Below are 25,775 nucleotides of genomic sequence, written 5' to 3' on the forward strand. Positions count from 1 at the left end.
TAATACAAAACCATTAATAGACCTTACTGACTACCATAACCATAACCATTAATGTTCTCAAACCATAAGTAAAAACGTTCTCATATAGTTCTCTTTCCGAAAATGTATGGAGAAAACAAGAATTTGGAATGGTAATGGTTCTTAACAACCCATTATTTGTAAGGTCCGCTTCCAAAAAACCATAATACATAAGGTTAAAACTTTATCACACAAACGTTCATGTAAAGTTCCATAACCATTTCAGTTGAAGTTTAGCAGGGATTATAAACAATTTATAACCATTATCGGTAAGGTCATGTGATGGTTCGCGTTTATGCGGGAGGCCTGTAAAGTCAGCAAACAAGCGAATCGAACCCTTAACCAAGGTTGCAAACACTCATTACAACTAAAAAAAGTATCTCGGAATTATGAAATAATTAGATGTTTAAGCAGCATTTAATGATTTTGATTTAAAAAGAAACAAGAAGAGAGATACTTACAATCAGCGATTACTCACTCACTCACTCACTCAGCGATCAGCAAATCGCTGATTGTGACTAGTAAAAGTAGAAGGGTCTGTGCCCAGGGGCACGAACGGAAGCTTGACGTAAGACCGCTATTGGACGGAACAAATGTGAAGAGCATTTAGTTCAGTCATCAATTATCTTAACTTTTTCCGTTTTTGAATTGTAAGCGTACCAAATTTGTTGTATTTGTAGAATTTTTTTTTCATCAAAATCGCTTGCACCCCTGCTTCCAAGTTTGATTACAAGATTACAACTCTGGAGAGCATTTTGTGTGGTCGTTGGGGCCTGTGGTACTGAATATGGACAAACATCCACAGATAAATTCTATTTCAACTCTTTACTGTTATAAGCTGTTTGATAAATTCCAGACTGTTCATCCGGCGGAACTTTATCTTTAAAATTACACAACAGGTCACGCAAAGTGTTGTCGTTCTTGTGTACTACCTGTAGTCCTTGTCGCTTGAGTGTGGATTTGATTGGATTCGTAATTTTGGGGTAGAACGGCAGACTGATTCTTTTTACTTCTTCTCCCATTGGTTCTAGTGTGGTTATATTTTGTCGGTGCTTCTTTCGTTTGTGTTTTCGGAAAATTTTGTCCACGAACTCCTTTTCGTACCCATTCACTTCAGCCGCTTTGTAGATACGAATTCTTTCCTCTGCAAACTCGTCATCCTCCATGGGTACATTGTAAACACGGTGTGCCATGGAGTGAAAAGCGGCTTGCTTTTGGGCTCCAAAGTGGTTGCCCTTTCTGGATCTAATGATAACCAGAAAGGAGGACGACACCCTGAAATTTGGTATTTATCGCAAACCGACGTCCACCGATCGCTACATTACTTCCGATTCCAACCACAACCACTCCATGGCACACCGTGTTTACAATGTACCCATGGAGGATGACGAGTTTGCAGAGGAAAGAATTCGTATCTACAAAGCGGCTGAAGTGAATGGGTACGATGAAAGATAAAGTTCCGCCGGATGAACAGTCTGGAATTTATCAAATTCCATGCAAGGATTGTCCTTCAGTCTATATTGGACAAACGCGCCGCAAAGTAAAGGTCCGCCTAAAGGAATATAAACATGCTGTAGACAACAGAAAATCAAATGAATCAGCTGTGGCAGTACACACAATTAGCTTAAACCATAACATTGACTGGAAAGGTGCAAAACTCATTAAATCCGTCAGAAAAACTACACATCTAAACGCCTGGGAATCATCATTTATCACCAATGCTGCTGAACCATTAATGAATGAAGATGAACCCCCATTATATCCTGCCTTTTCAACCTGACAAATCTGAGAATCCAGTAGCTTCTCTTCTCTTCTTTTTGGACGTGTACGGAACAACGTATGAACATCCAAATAATCAGTCGGACATTGTCCCGTAGATGGGCAGCATCACGCCCGAAACCGGTCGACAGTAAGGTAAATTTTAATTTATTTTAAAGTTGTAAGAACGATAAGTGTTGTGTCTTGTCTCGCGTCGCGTTTTGTGAATGTTGTGTAGTTCTTACGTTAGCACAAAACGTAAAAAATAAACTTCTAATTATTTCATAATTCTGAAAAAAATATTTTTGGTGTAATGATTATTTGCAACCTTGCCTCAACTCATTCCCGCTCACTCTGATGCACCATGCCTTTTCTACATTTCATCCAATGGCTTTATGAAAGTTCATCCGATTTTTGAGAAACTGTTGGCACATGAGATGTAATACTGCTACTATTATAGTAATAATAGTTAGGAAAAAAACCAAGTCAATATCTTAAGGTTTTCATCATATACAAGGTAACCGGTAATTCGTGTTACACCCAAATGAAGGCGAAAGTAGACCACATTTGCAGCAAAAAAATGTACGTCAAAGTAGGTCGAAAAATCATTCCTTACCGAGTTATTGAGCAATTCATTTTCTACTGATTTAAAGTGCCTCATTTTGCTCGGGTATTCATTAGCAATCCAAAATGTTGTACGACCTTGTATCCCGAATTTAAATGTAACATTAAAGGATTAGATAGAACCTGATCATATCGATCCGAAAGTTAGCCTGTGGCGCCAATTGAAAAGAGTGGTTAGTAAACAAAGATTGATCATAGTAGCCAAGCAATGTTTACTCCCTGCCCGAGCAAAGTCGGATATCAAAATAATATCAAAATGATATCAAATTATGTTTTTGAAATCAAACTGCTAACATATTTTGTTATACTATTTTTTAAAATTTCAGTTGAGTTTATATTTTGATATGTTTTTGATATTTCTAAAAAATATAATTAAAAACAAAATTTGATTTTTTTTTAAAGAGCTTGCTATTATAATCCCAGCAGATTTGTTACGGTAAAAACTGGATTGATCGTGAGAATGCACTATTAATGTAAGTAATTAATATCAGTTACTAGGCATTAAATACTTATTTTGAAACTGTTTTCAGCTCGAAGCAATTACCATATAAAGTTGCTATAAGGAATAGTGCTTGGTTTTGTTCTTCGCAACAGGGTCCATAGTCATGGCCATTATTTCATAACTTTAAAACTGCTGCTCACTTTTCCTCATACGGCACCTGTATGAACCTTACGACACTCAGGACTTTCTCTTCGCTGAGTGTATGGGTAACCTGTGTACTGTTTTACAAAGTTTACGCAAATTTTTATATGCGAAACACCCGGGTTGTCAAGCAAAGTAAGTGCGATTGTTTCTCGTCCAACAATACAAAAGGGTGGATCAGGTTTTGTAAACCAACAACATCGGTTGGTTTACGTAAAGCATGGACCGTTTAGAAATAGAACAACAACAATTGCGTATATTTTGTATTTGGATTTAACTATTGAAAAGCTGCTTTCACTCATATGTTGGATTTTATGATATTTCAAGGAAAAAAGAAATATTCATCGAGATTTAGATGACATTTCCTGGATTCTGCTTATCAAACCGTGCACACTTTCTTCGTCCACCGTTTTGGTAAGCCTAATTCATAATATTTTCATTCGACTGGTGTTTTTGATTGCTTCAGCTTTTGATTGAATTGCTTTTCTCGTTTCTTTAAACATATTCTTGTGTCAAAAGGCCGCTTACATGTGTCGGTCTCAGGGAATCGAAATTTACATGACATTTAAGTAGTGTGCAGGGTAACTGGTAATTCGTGTTACACCCGAATGGAGGTGAAAGTAGACTACATTTGCAGCAAAAAATTGTATGGCAAGGTAGGTCAAAAAATCGTTCCTTACCGATTTATTGATCTATTAATTTTACATTTCCGAGCAACACTCCCACGTTTTGCTCGGGCACTCGCGAATATTACCAAAGCCCACCAGTGTCCTTAATTACAGATTTGAATAATGTTCTGGACGCAAAAAAATCTCTTCCGAAAAAGGAGAACCCGCATTTTTCGACCAACAAAAGCCGAATTTACCATCTACATAAATAGTTTGAGGGCAATCGTGAAGTATTTCATACAAAACTCTCATAAAAAAATTATTTTGCAAAGTTTTCTCTCAATAAAAGTTGAATAATTATGCATCCAGATTTACTTAGTACTTAGATGTTCTGAATCAGTCTACACGACTATGAGAAGAAATAATTTTTAAATAACAAAATTGTTTTCATTCAGATCCGGCTACGTTGAGATCTTCTTAACCGTTCTGAATATATGGTGCTTGCAGGAACGGTGGCATTTACAGCTGAATTCTTATAGGATTCCTATATGACCCCATAGATCTTATCGGATATTAAATAGAATGCCGGAAATAAAACGTAAACAAACCAACAAACTGCCTTTTTTTAAATATCTGCAACAAACAGGTTCTGCAGAACATTTGCACAAGCAGTCAAATTTATATGCACAGTAGGCTGGGACATGGATACATGCAAAAAAAAAATTCTTGTTCCAGTATGATTTCCGGGGTCCTTCTGGGTCCTAGAATGACTGTGTTAAATTTCAGGTCGGTCGGTGGAACTATATTTTAGCGCCTGCGGTTTTAATTTTACATAGGATTTTCTATGGGAGAACTTACTTTTTCAAATAAAAATCTGGTGAGGTCACCCATGATCCTCTAAAAATAAACTAACCCAACTTAAATTTTACAAGGAAACTTTTCTTTGAAGACCGCAAAACGATCCGACGCTTGTGGAAAAAGTTATTTAGCCATTACTGATTGCTAACCAAACGAACTGCTCATTATTCTTTTTTTTTCTAGCAGCACTGCCAGTTGCCGCCTGCTGCTGTCTGCGCGAGGCAGTCACGTTTTGTGGGGGTTCACTCAGCATGGAGGAAAGCCGAAATCATGCGCAAAGAATCTTCGATTTTGATGAAACTTTACACAGGTTTCCGGTAAAGTACAACAATTATGTTTCACGGGGGTCATTTGGAAACAAGCGTGATTTTTCACAAGGCTGTATTTGCTTTGGCGCACAATTTATTCAAACCTTATCAGGCGATGTGCTGCTGCTCAGACTTCAATATTTCATCGGCTTCATTTTTCGGTGGTACTCCACAATTTGCAGTAGGTATTCATGTTGTTTGGGATTCTTGGTTACCGAGTTGTTGAGGTCGGAAACAAGCTTTACGGCCCTTTCGGGGACATCATTCACAGCCCCAAGAGCTTGAACTCGTTGCTGCGCTGTTAAGTAGAAAAGAACCGCCGTCACTTTCAATAATTTTGAAACACTTTTTCTGTTTAAAATCGAAACAATGTTTATGAAAATATGTCACTCTCTTTCGGTTGGTAACAGTGAATACATATTCATGAACAAGATAAAATAACAAAAAATAACTTTGATCCTAGCTTTGATATTGATGATTTGTTATATTTACTTACCTCTCAGATAATCTTGTTCAGGGTTTTCACCGAGAAAATCGGTGGAGATGTTCATTACAGTAAAAAACTCACTTGAAGCATCAGTAATAAAGTCCGAAAGGGTCGAATGGTCCCTGATGTTAGTTGCTCTGACGGGAACTTTATCCTCGCTGAGTTTGCGTCGTTTTCGTACCATTGATGATTTTGAAAGGCTTTCATGGCAATCAAAGCGTAATGTTGATCGTGAAAGTTGTGGAGATCTGCTCAAAATTCCAGATCCACTCGAGGGGCCGAAACAGAACTACTTAGACGATACCAATATCGAATGAAGCATTGTGATAGAAACAGAGCCAAAGTTGTGTTATGCTTCCGAAGAGACTGATCATCGAAGTTTTCACTGCACATCCACGATTTCAAAATCATGATTTTTCGCCACCGATCCACCTCGCACGGCTAAGGCTACCTACTTTGTGGAATCTTAATCCTTTTGGAGGAACTCCACTCAAAAACATTACGACCAATTCGAGGAGCTCTTCGTAATCTGATCGTTGTTGTTTAATCAACAGCTGGTCGTTACAAAACGCGATGATTCCGTCTCTCCATGGTTCAGTTAAGGTCCTTAGCTCCGCATCATCCATAACGGTCCGGAATTTTCGGTTGCTCCGATTTTGGTTGATTTTTTTTAATTAATTGACAGAATCGAGATTGTTCGACTTCGACTTATCGCCATATATTTCGTGTTGTAAAACGTGTTTGAATACAATTTCGGCGATGTGATGGCGGCATGCCAATGGTAGCAACACGGCGAATGAGAACGACCCAAATTTGAGTTTAGTTCACTCATAATCGCCAAAAGTGCAGGAACTCAGCGATGAGTAAAATTTATCTCATGTTTTCCCAGGATTTTTCAGGGAAAAATTCCCGAATTTGAGAAAAGTAAAGATTGGATTCACACAGTCTATTGGTACTACTCCGAGACTGAATAAAATTTTCGTCAATTTCCTCATTTTCTGGCAGATTTTTTAGGTTTTCCACAGAAAACCATGAGACAAATTTACTCATCGCTGAGTTCCTGCACTTTTGGCGATTATGAGTGAACTGAACTCAAATTTTGGTCGTTCTCATTCGCCGTGAAGTAGTAGAACTGGAAGACGGGTTATAATACCATTTTTTACGCCAGATTTAACACTAGTTGTATCAAAGCTCATTCCAACTATTCTTTCCTGCAGACCACACTCGTTGATTGTCTCCATTATCGCAGCTGATTCAACATCCGCCGTTCCACTTGATAGGGAAGGTACCGAAAGAAGTTTAGACACCCCTGCTCCAGTAACAAGATTGCGAAGCCGATCAACGCGCTTTCCGTTGATGTCATGCAGAATCTTTCCATCCCAGTGTACTACCAAAGGTACATCAGGATCAAAGCTTTGATTCAGCTGGAAAAATTTTAATCAGAAAGTGACATATTTTCATAAACATTGTTTCGATTTTGAACAAAAAAAGTGCTTCAAAATTATTGAAAGTGACGGCGGTTCTTTTCTACTTAACAGCGCAGCAGCGAGTTCAAGCTCTTGGAGTTGTGAATGATGTCGCCGAAAGGGCCGTAAAGCTTGTTTCCGACCTCAACAACTCGGTAACCAAGAATCCCAAACAACATGAATACCTACTGCAAGTTGTGGAGTACCACCGAAAAATGAAGCCGATGTAATATTGAAGTCTGAGCAGCAGCACATCGCCTGATAAGGTTTGAATAAATTGTGCGCCAAAGCAAATACAGCCTTGTGAAAAATCACGCTTGTTTCCAAATGACCCCCGTGAAACATAATTGTTGTACTTTACCGGAAACCTGTGTAAAGTTTCATCAAAATCGAAGATTCTTTGCGCATGATTTTGGCTTTCCTCCATGCTGAGTGAACCCCCACACAACGTGACTGACTCGCGCAGACAGCAGCAGGCGGCAGCTGACAGTGCTGCTAGAAAAAAAAAGAATAATGAGCAGTTCGTTTAGTTAGCAATCAGTAATGGCTAAATAACTTTTTCCACAGACGTCGGATCGTTTTGCGGTCTTGTAAGAAAAGTTTCCTTGTAAAATTTCCTAGCGAATAGTTGGGTTGGTTTATTTTTAGAGGATAATGGGTGACCTCACCAGATTTTTTATTTGAAAAAGTAAGTTCTCCCATAGAAAATCCTATGTAAAATTAAATCGCAGGCGTTAAAATATAGTTCCACCGACCGACCTGAAATTTAACACAGTCATTCTAGGACCCAGAAGGACCCCGGAAATCATACTGGAACTGGAATTTGAATTTTGACCCACCCTAATGCACAGTCGTCATCAATATTAACCCTAGAATTTCAAAAAATTGGAAAATCCGTATATAGAGTTTTATAGTTTGTACACACTACGAAAAAGTCATGTGAATTTCGGTTCCCTGAGATCGACAGACACATGTAAGCGTCTCTTTTGACAAGAATCAGTTGAAAGAAGCGAGAAAATCAATTCAATCGAACGTTCTCTTCGTCGTCTTGCTTATATTTATGTTTGAGAACAATTAATTTTCGCTTAAGTCTCGGGTAAAAGTAGTTATTTCGAAGTGTGTAGTAAATTTAAAAATCCGTACCCGAAAAAAAATAACAACAAAAATACATTAAAAAACAATGTAACAATAAGACGAAAATTATTGTCTTAACAATGATTTATATTGTTACGTCTACAATAAATTTACCTTGATTTATGTTGTACAAAACAATAAATTTCATGGTAAATGGAAAATTTACAATAAAAAAGGGGGGTTGTTAAGTATCTTAACAATGAAATTTTCGTGTTTTTCCCATATAATTTTTTTTCAATAACATTATATATTATTGTTATTTTACTGTTGGTTGGCGAATTTATTGATTAAAAAAAATAACAGTGTACTTTAGAGTGTATGTGTTGGCTTGACAGATCTACTTTATCGACTTTAAAAATAAATCGAAAAAATAAAACATTGCCCCGGGAAGGGAAGGGGGTGGGTATGTCTGTTACGGGTGGTCCTTTTTTTACTGGTTATGGATCGAGATTCGATCCGGAACTTGTGAGAAATGCAGGCCAACTCCCCTGCGCTCGATATCCCTAGGTCACGTCTCCTTGGTGGTTGAGCGTCGTTGATAAGTTAATGAATTCGACTGGAGAGAATCGCCCATGAAATATGCTTCCACCTGAGAGTTCTTTCCTGACATCTTCAAGTGGTGGAATTTTTTATTATTATTGTATGATTATTGACTGCACGGAAAAGGTCTTTTAAGCTTTAGAGAGGGTCTAGGATAAGATATGAGCGGACGCGGACTGCCTGGTTTGAGCCAAACGAACTGTCAAAGCCAGAGCCATACGAGCAGCGCCTATCTTAATTACATTGGCAGTGTTGCTGACCCTCTCATAGTCTGCATGCTTCAATCAGATTTATTTTTATTGTTCGTGAAGTAACCCACAATGAAAATACACCAATATTTAATGTAACAACAATTTTTATTGTAATAGAGTTGTTCATTATTGTTCATGATCGAATCATGTTAACAATAAAATAAATGAAAAATACGATAAAAATCATTGTAACAACATTTTATTATGTACATTCATTGTACAGCTAGGTAGCAGTTTTGCCGTTTTCGGAAGAGTACAACATTATAACAATCATTTTTATTGTCGACAATAAATATTAATGTTAGAGCATTGTTTCCACTGAAAATTTCACTGTATTTTATTTTTCGGGTAGATTTACGGATAAACCCTGAGAAACCTGATGACTACTGTATGGTTTTATCATGTACTGTACGATTTTACCTTACATTGTATGGTAAAACCACAGCGGTTGTACAACCAGATTTCAATGTGTATTATTGGCCCGCTATAGCTTTCGTATTGCAAGTGATTCGCGACCTCGGTGATTAATGGTGCGACAGGGGGAATAAACTGATTTTACGAGGCGGGTAGGAGGCAGTTGCAACATTGTTTTAACTTATAGCGAATTCGTTTATTATTCAGATCCAACCTTGATCGGGTTGGGTCTGCTTGTTTTCTGATAAACGTCAGTTTGATCATTTTTGTTTTTAAAACCTATAGGTTGAGGTTCGCACTGACAAAAAGTTCGGTTTCGCACTGGGTTGGAACTCGCTATTAGAATCATGAGTTACGTAGTATCTGCTGTATTTGCTATAATTTGTGTAAACCTTTTGGCACCGCTAGCAACATGTGCCTCCGTGGCGCAATCGGTTAGCGCGTTCGGCTGTTAACCGAAAGGTTGGTGGTTCGAGTCCACCCGGGGGCGCAGATTCTTTTTGCTTTTAATCAAGCAAGCTGCTGGCCTTTGCATGCATCTGTGCTGTGCTCCAGGTGGAAGAACGATGTGATTTGGAACGCTCGCACAAAACTGAGAAACGAAAAAAAGCCACACGACGGGGAGCCGATCCATGAATGGAATTAGCAAGACAAACCATCAGCACCGAGAGCATGATCAAGCTCGCACGTGACGTTTTTCGTTTGATATTTGTAAGATATCTTTTGGTATTTCAATTCGAAATATTCTGCGAAAATGATTGATAATTGAAAACGAATGTAATAATTATTCGGCAATGTCATCTGTGCGTTATCGCAAGAGCTGCTTGATGAAAGAGCTTGAAAATAAATAGTAAAAATAATGCCAAATTGAGAGTATGAGTGACAGTCACAATTGTCACATTGTCCATTTGATTTGCACGGAGACTCACCTCACTCGAGGTGACAATTGTCACTGCATTGTCACCTCACCTCACGGCGTAGAGTAGGCCTATATGCATTTATATTGCTTAACTCATTTAATTTTCCTAGAAATTTAGCTGAAAACAAAAAAAAACACATGTTCGTCACTGACAAATGCCAAGGTATCCTTTGAAGATCATTTTTATTTCGTGATTGTGACGAAAGCAGTTTTGTCAATATCGTCGTGATGCACGGTCCAGATTTTGCAACACCTGGGAAGGACGCTCTCAGAAGATCAAAGTCAATGAGTTTGCACGGTTTTATTCGCAGTTATTAAGAGACAAAAAATCCCGCCCCCGGGTGGACTCGAACCACCAACCTTTCGGTTAACAGCCGAACGCGCTAACCGATTGCGCCACGAAGGCAGATGAACGAAGCCCTCTTGATGCAGGTTTTCTGCGTTGCTCGTGATCCACTGTGCTTGTGGTTCGTGTTACTTTGTTATGTAATTTATTGCGCCAGATTAGATCGAGGAACGATTGGTGAAAATTTGGAACACTTTTGCTTTTTATTTATCAACAATTGTACACGGCGGATGAGAACGACCCAAATTTGAGTTTAGTTTACTCATAAATGCAAAAAGTGCAGCAATTCAGCGATGAGTAAATTTGTCTCATGCTTTCCTGTGGAAATCCTCAACAATATGTCGGAAAATTAGGAAAATTAAGGAAAATTTTACTCAGTCTAGGAGTAGTAGCAATAGACTAAGTGAATCCAATCTTTACTTTTCTCATATACGGGATTTTTTTCCTGGACAAACCTGGAAAGACATGAGGCAAATTTACTCATCACTGAGTTCCTGCACTTTTTGCATTTATGAGTAAACTAAACTCAAATGTGGGTCATTCTCATTGGCCGTGTACCAATGTGCCTTGAGCAATTTTGCAGATATGTACCGTAGAACCCCGTTTATTTGAACAGCTAAAATTACAATTTCAACTGATACCCCTAAACAGGTGCGTAGTGCCATAGAGCACATGTGTCCTAGTTAAGGAGAAAGTTGATAGAATCCACAAATGGCAACTATTGTAGTTATTTTGCCTTGCCACTTTGAATTGTTGATGGCACGAATATCACAAATCACACCCTACACAAAATCATTACAGTTTCTGAAATTCGTGCCATCAAAAATTCAAAGTGGCTTGGCATAATAACCATAAGTAGTGGTCATTTGAGGATTCAATCAACTTTCACCTTAATAAAATGCTAAATGAGTGTTTAATTGCAATTTTAGTTATTCTGATTAACGGGGTCCTACGGGGCTTTGATTTGTACTTGAAATACGAAAAGCATCGATTGCAACGGTAGCGTAAACCAAACACTGCTGAAGTTCAGTTAAGTTTTCTTTCAGAGCACCACTGCTGAGCAAGGAAAGTTGTAGATTTGAAAAGTAGCTTTGCATTTTAATTCAAGCAATGCCGGACTAGGTGCCCTGGAATGGGTTAAAGCAGGGTGGTTATCATCACCCGTCAATCAATTGGAGTCCGCTCGAGTAAAGCTCACTCATAAATTTTACCTAGAATGTTTATGCATTCATAATTTATGAGGTTTATGAGCCATCATCATCAGCTACTTTAACTTTATTCCATGTACCGACGGACGGTGGTGGTGGCCAATAGGAAATCAATAAAACGGATGAAAAATGACCGCTCTGCCCATTACTTGATATACAGAGGAGCTGCCGCAATTGTAACTGTATAAAACCAGTTGTTAATTTAACACATTGGAACATTCAAATGATGCCGGAAACTGCATAACCTTTCGAGGGTTCTTCGGAAATGTTTCGCGTATATCAGGAGAAGAATTTTAGCATTTCAATTGCAAACCTAACTAACTACCAAATCAATATTAATGGAAGCTCCAGTTGCATGCATGCATGTAGGTCTTAAGATGGTCAATTCTATTAATTATTTGATTTTATAAACCACGATTGCTCGCAGCTACAGTTCTACCAAAGACAGCATTCCCTAAACATATGCGGTGGGCCGTACCGTCGTCTATCTACCGCTATTGCTCGGTTGTCCTTCAACCAATTAAGTTGATTTTTTGTATGTGATTAGTGCCAACAGGTGCCAACCATAAACTAGTTATCTACAGAAAGTCAGCTCAATTAGTTGAAGGACAGCATATACGAAGGGGTTACTGTAGATACGATAGACTGTAATATACATGGAAATATTTATTTTATCAATAGGTATCCCCAATAAGTGATCAAGTCTTTTTCTTTATTAACACAATAGGTAAAAGTTAATAAAACCAAATCAAGAATTTCTTATTCTAAAAAAAAGTTCTATAGCAGAGCGTAGTTTCGATCTACGGACCTCTGGGTTATGGGCCCAGCACGCTTCCACTGCGCCACTCTGCTTCGATGGCACTGGTGGGTTTAAAGCGTTATTTGTTCCGTTAATACGAAGCAGTATGCTAATCTTCGTAATGAGCTTTACAATCCCCTCTCATTGATGTTGAGTGCTGCGAAGCTTTCCAAGCTCATACATCGTGAGTGATAACTATGATACGGTTACAGGCTGTTAATTAGGCCTTGCCTCTCAACTCGGTCTATTGAGAAATTTTCATAAAGGTCTCCGCAGATGTCGCCACTGCATGATGACGATAATGTTGACAGGCTACATAGGAAATTTATGCAAATGAGCTTTAAAATATAATTTCCATCAAACTTACAAAACATGCTTCCAATGCAACCTTAGAATTGTGTAGGAAAACGTCAATCTAATTAGACTTTTCCAGTTGGATATTCATACGAAATTTTCATTTCATTTCACCACACGGTGAATCCCTAATAAAAATGTTATGGTTAATTTGCTTAACGACGTGTTCGGGTATCATCCAAACCATTTGTGGAATAGTTCAATCATTTGGACTATCGTTCGTTTATGGTAATTTTTATTAGGGATGCTACATTCTGCTTGGCATACACAGTTGTACACACCAACTGCTCATTTGTTAATAACTTTTCACTCAGTTGTAGACATTTGTTTTTCTTTAAATTAATTGATAGATTAGGATCATAGTTTACTATAGATATGCAAAGAGTAGGTAAATCTTAACATTTGAATCAACGCCAATGATTTTTTACACATAAAGTACGAGATGTGCAGCGAGCATTTCTCACTTCATTTTTACAACGCAAAAACAAATACAGTTTATCACTAGAATTAAAATCTACTTGTTTTTACGTATCTATAACAAGCTTAACCTCTATTATATCTACTGCCGCTCTTCGCATGTCCGTCCCATAGCGAAAATAGGCAAGCCGAGCAAAATCGCGTTTTAAGTTTGCTTCGTACCATTGCTTCATATGTGATGGGACAACCAATGTGACTGTCTTTCCAAACTTTTTCAGTACAAAGTTGATGAGTTCATCGAGTATTATGAAAATATGGGTAGTTTGCTACCATTTGCATTGAAAAACTCAGTTTTGACAAAAACGACTATGGGACCGACATGCGAAGAGCGGCAGTCTACTGCTTCAAAAAGAACTTTGCTACGTCAACTGTGTTCGAAGTTATTAGCAAATGAGCAGTTGGTGAGTACAACTGTGTATGCCAAGCATGGCTACATTATCAAAAGATTTAAACAAAAGTAAATTTTGTTAAATTGCTCTAAATAAAAATGATTTGCTACTATGATATCACCGTTAAAACCGAGGGGTGCGACACATCTAAATCTCGATTTTAAATGGTCGAAAAATCTCACACTAGCGAATCAATCTACGAAAAATCTTTTTTCATCTCCTGCATCTAAACCCATCTACTCGCAACGCTCTCCACCTTTTTGCAGGAAATCTCCAAAATCATAATCAATCGTGTTTCTATCTATTAAGCGCGAGTGCATCTCACAACAGCAGAGCACAAAAATTCCTGCATCTTAGATAGGGTCGCCTCGGTTAAAATCATCTAGAATCATTCTAGAGTAGAGTGCCTGTTGATTAAATGATTGTGAGTATCCAAATATTTGCCTAAATGTAGGGTTACCATATCAAAAACTTGAAAAGGAGGATATTTTATTTGAGATTTGGAGATTAAGGAGCACAATGATTCCTTTTCTTAACATTAAAGTTTAACGTTGAGTTTTTATCAAACATATTTAATAATATGTGCGCTATCACAAAATTCATGATTTGCAAAGGTTTAATCTCGGGTTTAATTGAGATTGTCATAACATGTAGTCGATACCAATTCAATTCATCTTCTCGTTATACTTCTGAAAAATGCATCAAACTAGCCTTCATAATTCATTTTTGATAGGGGAATTTACGTATTCTCGGCAACCTAAGCAGCGACCTTCTTTCTATAGCCTTTTTCTCTATGGAACGCACACATATGCAGTATTGGTTTGTTTACAATCTTTTGCTGCCAGCTGCTCTAACAATTTCAGTCGAAAGAATTGTCAAAAACTGTTTTGAAACGCTTTTACAAAGCTCCAATCTTCTCTAGTGAGAGCGAGTATTGTCGGCAACCAGTTTTTCTTCGGCAACCGTTCCATTTGAACTGCATGTAAATCTGCTGTTCTATTATCGGCAACTCGAAATCAGCTACAATTTGTAGTGCGTGTGTTGCATTTCAAGAAAACATTGCTAGATTGCTTTTTTTCAGTGGTAAAAATATAGTCAAATTGAAGCTGAAAGCATAAAGAATCGTTTGCATGCATTCAGCGAAGTGTTTTCGTAAGAAAATCCAGTGAAAATAGTGTTTCAATTTGGGTTGCCGAAAATAGTCTGTCATGCCGAAGCCGTCATTTCCCCTACTTGGAAATAATCTAGTCTAGCTGAATTGCATGAAAACTACAGCTTTGCAGTCTTAAAACCATCCCAACTTTTATCATGTACATACATTAGGATACATGTCATCGCTGATTGAAACCAACATGAAACATCTAAGCAACTTGTTAATTTTACCAATGATTCAGCATAGGATTCCAAGGCCGCTGCCAGAGTGGCCAGATGATTTTTCATGATCGGTAGCTTCTCAAAACTTTTATCGGTAGTTATCGGTAGATCGTCTTAAGAAGGCTTTCCCGATACTTGAAACCTTTTTGAGCAGAGGGGGGGACTCTGCCCCAGAACAATACACTGTTTGGCTTTAAACGTGTCGACATCGATATTTCTAATTCTAATGCTAATTCTGACTACACGGAAAATACAGCACAGGTATTGAACATTTTTCAAGGTTACTAAAAATCTGTGATTATCGGTAGGAAAAGTGAAAAATCGGTAGTTTTGAACCTTTCGTCTGTGAATCGGTAGGCATCCCGAAAATCAGTAGGACTACCGATAAATCGGTAGATCTGGCCACCCTGAAAAGGACTAAGCGCAAAACAAATGCAACGGCCAAGCATGGTTCTACGTCAAGCTTCCGTTCGTGCCGCTAGAGGTTTTTGACGTTTAATCGGCACACACTAATGGACCATTTAAATTGAAGGGTTTATGAGAAAGTTTGAACATACTGAGAGGTAAGCACATATCATCGGTAATAGACGTGTGTGTGAGAAAATTTACGAAAAACATCTAAGGGCACCGTAAATTGAAGGAGTGTGAGCAAGCGGGAAACAGATTAGTGGGAAAACAAACCATCCATTCATCCATGTGTGCTACACGGAGAGAATTGTTCATATATCGTTTATGTGTTACACACATACTTTTTTGCAATGTGATTACACAAATGAAATTTATGTGTGAGACATATAATCATAGAGGTAACTCTAAGACTAGTAGGTTCCGAAGAAACGTGCTCAACTTTTTGGCTCAGCTCTGGTACTATCTTCGGTCCCAAGCTAATCGATTTACCCCTCGAAACATAGGAAAATCCACTAACCCGTCATTTTATCTGTCAAATTTCCATAGCGAATCAAAACAAACATTGTGTAGTAGTAGAATTTCGACTAGGATGGGGTACGTTAATCGTTTGCTTGGGACCAATAGGCTAGTCAAGTAGTGAGCCAATTTAAAATCGTTAGTTTCGTATTGATTGTTTATATAATTGTTATCAATCGAGATCCAATAAATTTTATGTGTGGTCACACATGGACATGATAGTTTGTGGCAGATGAATGTCATTTGTCGATTTATATGTACACACTTAGAAATACCTAATATTACACGTGACGGAATCCATCTTTGACTTAAAGGATGAGACGTAAACAACATGTCATGTAAAATAAAGTGCTCCGAGACTGAAAAGTTCGAAAGTTCGTTTGATTGAGCTGAATTTCGCGTCTATTATGCCTCAATTTTATGTCACAATTGACGCTCGTATATGTCAGTCTCAGAGCACATCAATTTTTCTTAGTGTGTATCTTGTTTGTTGATATTGTGTAAAATGTTCGGAAATTATTTACTTAGCGAAGAAATGTAATTTATATTATTATTCAATATATTTTTTCTCTCATCACTACAGGTATTCTCATAATCAGTTATTCATGACTTTCCATTCTGGTAGTCCTCCTTCAGGTAACTGATTAAAAAATGTCACGACCTTCTTACTAATAAACTGTTTCAACACCGGAAGAGGACGACGACAATTTTGATGATTTTTTTTGGGCTTCCTTTGTCATCGTCATCGACCTCTCGTCATCTATCAGGTTCAGATCAGTCAGTAGTCCTTCCGCTCTTCGAATGATGGCCATAGCAGCGTTCGATAGTGAGTGGTGATTCCGGAAGCTGAGCGTTCGACTACAATTGAAATTAGAAAAGGTGTCGAAATTAGCTACTTTAAGGGGGTAGTCCACTCTGGAAATTTCAAAAATTCTTTTTTTTTGGCTTAAAAATACTATATATAGTATACTTTGACATAGACTTGACTGCATGTCCGCAAGTGACATCGTTCCAAAGTTATAGGCCGATTAGTGGACTTGTGTCCAGACGCTCCAAGCGCGCTCAGGTGAGCGCTCGGAGTACCCGCCCGTTACCGGCGAAATGGCGTGTCTTAGTAGTTCCAACTGCTGCCGCGATTATCTCTAAACGCTGTTTTCAAAACTGGTGGGCGCTGTATTTTAGAAACGGCTCATTCGATTTAAACGGCGATTGAATTTTCGAGTTGAGTACCTTTTTTCTAGTCTTGTACGTAGCCGATTTTCAAAAGAATCAAAAATGGATTTCTGCTGCAAGCTTTTATCTCCAATTTTAGGGTACAAAAACGGAATGTTTTTTTTTCAAAACGTCGCCAAATTTTTATTTTTCAACCAAATCAAAAACGGCTACGTACAAGACTGGGTCATCTGTCAGAGAATAACCACTGTTCCAGCTCCAGTGGTGTGACCGCCAGACGTTCCGCCCCGCGACGACTCAGACGGGAGGTCTCCTGGGGAACCTGGTGCAGCGGCTTCAGGAGACATCCAATCGCGCCAAAAATTCTCAATTAAAGAGGACATTTCAATTGACAAAACCATGCATTCCTTTTTTGAATTGACCACTTTGTCAAGCAGTTTTGGCGTGACTTTCTACCAGCGATTTCACAAAACTGGACCAAATAATTTCTATTTTTTCATGAAACGCACAAATGTTGGCTACTTTTCTCGAGGTCCTAGAAGAAAAAATCTCAAAATAATGTTTTATTTCAAAGTTCGAGTGGTAGTAAACGTCATTTTAACAGCTCTTATAAAGTGGTTAATTGATCGTTATTTACCCTAAAAAAAAATCATGAAAATGAGCTATTTTTCATGTCGTCAGAGTGGACTACCCCCTTAAACTTAAAATTCATCCCCAAACTTACTCTTTCTCATTGCCCTAATAAACGGGTACCATACTCTAACGATATCATAGATGGTACGACCATCCCACATAAAGTTGGGATGATATCCCGAATTGGTGGTTAGGCGCTTCTTATGGTTATTGTTTATGCGGATGATGTACTTGATCCACGATGTCCAAGCTGCCGTCATCGGCAAATTAATCCACTTGCTTCCTGTTCCACCTGGCCCCATCGCTCTACTTGATAAAGTTCTTCGTAAAATTTTCCAGTCTCCATTTTGAAATTCACTTCCGCGGTCAGGCAGTCGGGTGTATATATTTTGTATGTGTACCACACGTATTTTTTTGAAATGTGTCACAAAACATAACGTTTATTTGAGATACACATACTTGGTATGTGTAGAACACATATCGTGTATATGATATTTATAAAATTTATGCGTGGGGTGTTTTATGAAAGCTATGTGTGAAATCTCATAAATAAAAAGTTTGCTGTTTTATCAGTGTAGATAGAGAAAGACGATTAAACGTCAAAAAGATCGCTATAGCGTCTATAGGCACAGACCCTTCTACTTTTTAAAATACTTTTCTCTCCGTGTACTCGCATAAATTTATTGCTGGGTGTCATGGAAGCCGTGAGTGTTGTATCTTGTCGCACGGTGTTTTGTTGCATCGTTGTATCGTTGTTTCTTTTGTAGTGTATCAATGTAATCTCTATTCGTGTTGCGCGGTGAGTGCTGGTATTCTATTAGCGCAGTGTGCAGCTCAATTAAGTAGCGTGACATGTGAAGGGGCATGTATTTCTCATTTGCTTTGAACAGTGTTCTATACATAAGCAGAGTGGCGCAGTGGAAGCGTGCTGGGCCCATAACCCAGAGGTCCGTAGATCGAAACTACGCTCTGCTATCTGAGTTTTTTTTGGCAATTCAGGAATTGAATGATATGAAGGATATTAAAAAGGATATGTCTGTTCCCGTTATCTATTTGTTTATTTGCTTATGCTCTAAGTTGCTGCAGCTTGCTGTATGAAAATTATACCAGATCCGAACTTCGGTAAACTAGTTCAACGAAAGATCGACAAATTTTCAGTTTACTGAACTGTGACGGCAATATATTTTCTACGAGGACAGATTTTGATTTTAAGCGTGTAGATTTTGAGTGCTAGCTTTTGATTTAATGTGTCGTACCAAACTTATAACTCAGGCATAACATTTGATAACGGCACAAAAGCATTTGTAAACAAACTTTCGAAGTCCTTTACACGCGAACCAAAGTACGCCCACGCAAACCAATACCACTTTCGGAAAGGTGAGAGTTGCCCCTATCCGATGATGTTGTTGGTTTGCGTGGGCGTACTTCGGATCGCGTGCAAAGGGCCTTACAAAGATTGTTTACAAAAGCTTTTGTGCCGTTATCAAATGTTACGCCTGAACTGACATGTTCAAGGCACAATCATGGATATACCTATTTGATATTTTCTGCTCGATAAGCCCAAAAAGTTCTCTGTTATGTTTAAAAGCGTACCCCAAAGAGGTGCCCAAAGGCTTACGCATCAGTGCAGGGGCTAAGATGAGTATTAGGGAGGCTTTCAGAATCGGGCTGATTTGCCTCCGAACACCAGTGTAGGAATATAAGTCAAACGAAATCCTAAACGAAAAGGATTTGTGCAATAGTTACTGAATAATTTGAGCTTTTTTCAGTGAACACGAACGTAGTTAAATATACTATGCAATGGTAGTAGTTTACGTTTGGTAGTATAGTTTCTACTTAATGGACGCTAGTTTTTATTATTATCACCCATATTCTTGTTTTCGTTCGAACCGTATCTGTTGAAGAACGGTTTACCATGGTGATGTTTTATGAAGAAATAAAGCATCTTTTGAAAATTAGCTTTATTCACTATATTGAATAATCTCGTTTTCCGAGGAAAAATGTGGCTTCAATCTATCCTGCTCAATTCCAGCTTGGGTAACATGATGAAGGAAGCTGCCGCGACTATATCTACCTGCTACAAAAACATACGGAAATTCATACATCGTTGATCTTTATTCGTCGATTAGATGGTGCAGATTTTTTTCCAAGATTTTTGCCTGCATGAAAAAATACCACAAACATAGTATTTTCAAACATTAATGGTAAAACCATAAGCTACAGGAAACGGTGTCTTTGCAGCATCCAAGGACAATGGTGGATACAAGCATGAAAACGGTATCTGTGATGTAATGTGACAAGATTGAATTTAGCGGTGTCGGTGGTGTAGTGGTAAGCGTGATTGCCTCTTTCGCCCCAATGGGCCTGGGTTCAATCCCAGTCGGCGCCGTCGGGATTTTCTGAGGCATAAAATCTCTGGTCACGCCTTCCTTCGGAAGGGAAGTAAAGCCGTTGGTCCTCGGTCCATAAGTTGATGGGTCGGTTAGCTAGGGTTCAGGGTGGGAGCTGCCTCCCTGACGTCGGTAGCATTGGTACTTCAGTACGGAAAACAAGATCGACGGAAAACACATCGAGAAATCGAACTTTACTGCGAGAAACGTGGTTAAATAACCACAATATTTTTGCTGCGAAGTGCATAGTAGTTTTTTTGGCCCATATAATGGTTATAGTGTTTGTATTTATTTTTTACTATGTTTTGGCATAGTACAAACAGAGATTCCTAGTTAAAATTACTATTGAATTGCTTTTACTGTATATGAGCGTTGATTAATGGAGTTCTTAGCTATTCAAACTACACTCAAAATAATTTTCACGTCAATGCTACGTGAAAACATACATCGATTTTTTCACTTGGGGTTTACGTGAAACGCACTTAAAATTTGTGTATGTGCAAATACGTACGTTTTATTAAAAAATCTACTGACTTCGAGGGGAATTTCCGTTAATGCATATGTGGTTTCACGTAGACTCTACTTGGGTCACGTAAAATTGACAAAAATGAAAAAGAGTGAAGTTATGTGATTTTTCACGTTACAATGAGTGTATGTTATGTATACATTTTTTTTACACACGATAAGAAAAAGTCCCCAGCGGTCAGTTATATTTCAACTACTTTTGACTATACTAGTGTCTCTATGTATCCAGTATTGCAATACAATGACAATATTTTAGAAATTTTAGATGAAAATCATTTTTTCGCTATATTTAGTACATTGTGGTATTTATAAGTTATATCAAGCACTTGTTTGAAACTTTTTCAGGTTCTATAATTAATTCGTTCGGCTGCATTGTGCGAGGCGTGTTCTTGCAAGCATTCGGGTTTTCTGCGGAATTGACGCACCACTTGGAGGAAGACAACATTATCGTGAATCCCGACGAACGACAGGAATTGACGACTTCTCCGCGTGAGAGGGAGGTATTTAGTTTTAATAATATAAATTTGTTGACCGACATATTTTCTACAGTAAAAACGACAAACTTGCCTGAAGTCAATAATAGCAAGAGAAAGTGCGATAGCAAAGATTTTGTAATTTATTGCCATAATTTTAACAGGATGAAGAGCACGATAAAGGTTAATGAAATTTATAAACAGGTAGCCACTTCTAGTTATCCTCTAGTACTATCTTCGGTCCCAAGCTAATCGATGCACCCCTCGAAACATTGGAAAATCCACGAACCCCTCATTTAATCTGTCAAACTTTCATAGCGAATCAAAACAAACATAGTGTAGTACTAGAATTTCGACTAGAATGGGGTACGTTAATCGATTTGCTTGGGACCAATAGGCTAGTCAAGTAGTGAGTCAATTTTAAATCGTTAGCTTCCACCGGTTGGTCGAACTGTGTGTTGAAACTAGCTGGAAATGCTTTCACATGGCCGTGGGGATTCAAAGAGAAAATCAACGAAGAGAATCTATCAATGTTGCATTGGACCGAATGCATTGTTTGGTTTGATTTGTTCTCGATTGATTTACTTGAGGAAAACCCCATGCTTGGAAAATGGTTTTCCTTATGCTCAAGGCATGACTTAATTTTTAGATTCGTACGACTTCTGAATAAACCGAGATACTCCGAAAACGGGAAGTGTCCTTAGTCTTGGACCATTCGAATATTACGTAACGCAAAAAATAAACTGCCACTCTTCGCATGTCGGTCTCATAGTCGTTTTTGTCAAAACAGAATTTTTCAATGCAAATGGTAGCTAAGATGGTGGGTGGACACCACTAGACTGATGCAAAATTTGAAATTATCGCTCCACAGTATCGGTTCCAAATTGGGTCCTGCTTAGCCTCCCAAAATTTGAACTACTTTAGTAAGAAACTGACTTGGCACAAACCATTTCAAATTTATATGGGAATTACTATGGGAAAACATATGTTTTTGTTCATATCTATATAACAATTCACCACATCACAATGCTTTAAAAATGATTGCAGTGATTTTCTCAGCTACAACTCTGTTGAAAACCATTTTTCAATCAAATGTATGGAACAAAAGTTATTATTGATTCAAGTCACTGATGTCTTATGATTATGCTCATTCAACTGTTCAGCAGGCAACATGAGTGTTTCTGGTGCGAAGAATAGAGCACAAATATCATGGCAACTATGTCACACTGCAGAATACAGTGTTGCCCACAGAACAGCTGCTTGATCATGCCATAAGATTATCAATCTCTTAAACAATCAATAACAATTTAATTTGACATTTGGCTGAAAAACAATATTTCGCAAAGTTGTAGCTTAGAAATTTTCGAAAAAGCCAATGTGCAAAAAGTTCGGTTTTCCCATAGTAATTTCCATATAAACATCGAATAGTTTGTACCAAGTCAGTTTCTTACCAAATGAGTTTAAATTTTAGGAAAATTTAAAATTTTGCATCAGTCTACGGCACCACTCATCGCGCTATTCGATGGATTCCTGTAGCTGGAAATGTTTTTACATGGCAAAGAGAAAATCGACAAACAGAATCTGTCAATGTTACTTAGAACCTAATCCACTGTTCGGCTTGAATTGTTAAATTGCGATAAAGGAATTTCAAGGAAGAAGTAGGGGCTTCCATCACAGTTCATTGATCGATATTATTAGGAACGTTCCGATGGTTTTAGGTTTACTCAAGTCGATATCTGGTCTAGTACTCGATGGTAAATTGGCATTCACACACATCCAAGATAAGACGACGCATGATCGTCTGTGCTTGGTGCTCTCTATCTTCCTCCGTGACTCCATACCCTTCTATACCTATAAAGACCATACGACGAGATCGGATGCATGGAATTGAAATGTCAAGGTGCTTCAATCATTGTTATTTTGTGCTTCTTTCCCCCACCCCCCGAGTGCCTTCAGGCTGAGCACGCCATAACCTACGGCAACAAGTTACAGCCGACACGGCACTCAAACTCGTGCGCCTGTAACCGCCTGGACTGGACCGTGGCTGGACACGCTACGACGGCGATGGGAGTTGGGAACCATGGACCAACGGCGAGGAGCCCAGAACAAAAGTGTACAAATTCGCTCGCGAATTGATGTCTGATTCCGTGATCGTTGTCGCTGTCGCAGCACCCCGGCACTACCAGGTACCATTCAGCGTGCGCACACTGGTTTGAAAGGAGTCTTTGTTTGAATAAAAGGGCATCTCTGCTAGGCTGTTTTTTTTTGTTTGTTTATGATATGGCGTTCGTTTAACGCCGTTGTGATTTCAATTAGCCGGATACTTAATGCAAAACATGAGGACTTTCTGCTGTGCGGAGATAACAGGTATTCATCGTTCTTGCACTACACGAGGGATGGATCGCTCATTTGAGACTTTTTCATTGCTTTTTAATATAGGAGGCTTACGTTAAATCCAACTGAATTTCCAGTTAACCTATCGTAAAATAGATAGTTTAAAGCTATTAATCTACCTAGTAAAAATTTCAGTACTGCAGAGCCACACTCTGTGTCTTCACTGAAGGTGCACTTGAGAGCACTCCTGAGTGCAACTTCAGTGAAAACAAATTTTGAATTTCGATAGGGATATTAATAGCACTACACTTTCATGTTTCAGCAGGCAATGTTTATAATTCAATATGTTGACGTACACGGATAGAAATCTCCTTATACCTTTTGGCAAATTTCCATTGTCATATAATATAAGTCAACTAATAAGCAGACGCCTTGAACTAATGGGGATCATGTGTCAAATGAAATGTATAAGCGGTCACACATACCTTTTATGCATTCTTATAGGACCTATGTGGTTTGTCGTATAGAGCTTTTTGACGTTTAATCGGCGCACACTACTTCACCATTTAAATCGAACGAGTGCGAGCAAGAGGGAAACAGATTAGTGGGAAAACAAACCGTTCATTCATCCATGTGTGCTAGATAGAGAAAGACGATTAAACGTCAAAAAGGTCTATGGCATGTATAAGGCTGATGTTTTGGCAAAAATGTATTAGCGAAACACATAAATAAAATAATTAATTTTCGTTTCGTGTAGGATTACGCCTTTGTCGAAGGTACACGAAAAGAATTATTCATATTGAATGTATTAAGCAAACAAAATATATTTTTGCCATTGCCATACACGCATGAAAGGTATAAAGATAAGAAATTAAGGGGTTACGCCACCCTAGGCTTTTCAAAAAATCGATTTTTTTTTTTACATAAAAAGGTACTCTGAAGTGTCAAGAATAAGGGACAATTGGTTCCATGTCGAACAAATTAAAATTCCGAAAGATATAAGCGAAATTACAAAAGTTTGCATCACGCACCTGAACGGTTCGGGCCGCGTTTTTTTTTCGATACAACATTTCTCTCCGCGGCCCACACGATAGCATCTGCAATTTTGACTCAATCTGACTTTGGCGAAAAAACTGATTTTTTTTTGCAAAAACAAGTCCCATTTGCGTAAAATTCAAAAAAATTTCATCTCCGTATGTACTTCTCTAGGTATTCTTATATAAAATAAGAAAAACCACTCGTTTTTGTTCTAGGTTCATATTTACGACGAAGAAAGTGTGGACCGTGTAACACTACACGGGAAGCAGTGCCAGGAACTCGCAGTGCTGCCAACTGCCACACATGGTTTCCCCTTATGAAAAAATACTGTAAGCACCCCTAATTATGTGTACTATAAGCCCATATAAGTTAATTTAGTATGTTACTTTATTAAATAACAAAAAAAAAATAATGAAGTTGGTGCATTTTTCTGTATTCTAGGGTGGCGTAACCCCTTAAACATATGTGGAAACTCTTAAAGATCCTATGAAGGGTGCTGAAATGAAAAGCATAAGGTTGATTTATACTTTTTTTTGTAGTGTGAAGCATAATAATCATTGAAAGTGATATTTAGATTGTGTGTTTATTGTGTAGTAAAAGTTTATTGAAACTAAATATTAAAAAATGTAATCTTATAACGTACAGTAGAAAACTAAACAAACAAAATCTTTGTATTACATTAGGTAATGAAAATGTTAAAAAATGTGAAAATGTAAGAGATTTAGGTTTTATTCTAGATTCTAAATTGACTTTTGTGGACCATTATAACACAATAATACATAGAGCAGGCAATATGCTTAATTTTATAAAACGTTTCGGTATCCACTTTAAAGATCCTTAGACAATAAAATCACTTAACGTTGCTTATGTGAGGTCAATTTTAGAATATTGTAGCGTTGTTTGGTCACCCTATATGAAAAAGCATGAAGAACGAATAGAGTCAATCCAAAAGCAATTTTTATTATATACACTACGTAAGTTAGGTTGGACGACTTTTCCTCTCCCGTCATATGAAGCACGTTGCTTGCTGATCAGCATTCAAACATTGAAAGAACGTCGGGATTACGCAAAGATTTCTTTATTAAACAATCACCCCTATTCTGTATTTCGTTTCGAACGAAATTCTCATACAAAAAAATATTTTTTTGTATGAGAATTTCGTTCGAAACGAAATACAGAATAGGGGTGAATATCATTTCACAACGCATTGACTCAGCTGATCTATTGTCAAGGTTAAATTTGTATGCACCTTCCTGACAATTACACAATCGACAGTTGTTCGCAGTAGATCGCCATCGGACCAATTACGC

General features: G+C 38.0%; 4 non-coding genes across 4 annotated transcripts; 2 read left to right on the forward strand and 2 right to left on the reverse strand.

Moving 5' to 3' along the window:
* The first annotated feature begins 9,525 nt into the window (after positions 1–9,525).
* On the forward strand, positions 9,526–9,599 carry TRNAN-GUU (transfer RNA asparagine (anticodon GUU)). Its single transcript has one exon. It is a non-coding gene; the product is annotated as a tRNA-Asn (tRNA).
* Positions 9,600–10,360: 761 nt separating this feature from the next.
* Positions 10,361–10,434, reverse strand: TRNAN-GUU (transfer RNA asparagine (anticodon GUU)). The gene has a single exon. It is a non-coding gene; the product is annotated as a tRNA-Asn (tRNA).
* Positions 10,435–12,362: 1,928 nt separating this feature from the next.
* Positions 12,363–12,434, reverse strand: TRNAM-CAU (transfer RNA methionine (anticodon CAU)). Its single transcript has one exon. It is a non-coding gene; the product is annotated as a tRNA-Met (tRNA).
* Positions 12,435–18,608: 6,174 nt separating this feature from the next.
* TRNAM-CAU (transfer RNA methionine (anticodon CAU)) lies at positions 18,609–18,680 on the forward strand. Its single transcript has one exon. It is a non-coding gene; the product is annotated as a tRNA-Met (tRNA).
* Positions 18,681–25,775: the final 7,095 nt, after the last annotated feature.

The sequence above is a fragment of the Ochlerotatus camptorhynchus genome, unplaced genomic scaffold (genome assembly GCF_037179485.1).
Source record: "Ochlerotatus camptorhynchus isolate MF236.1 unplaced genomic scaffold, CSIRO-AGI_Acam_v1.1 ptg000188l, whole genome shotgun sequence".
NCBI classification, from domain to species: Eukaryota; Metazoa; Arthropoda; class Insecta; order Diptera; family Culicidae; genus Ochlerotatus; species Ochlerotatus camptorhynchus.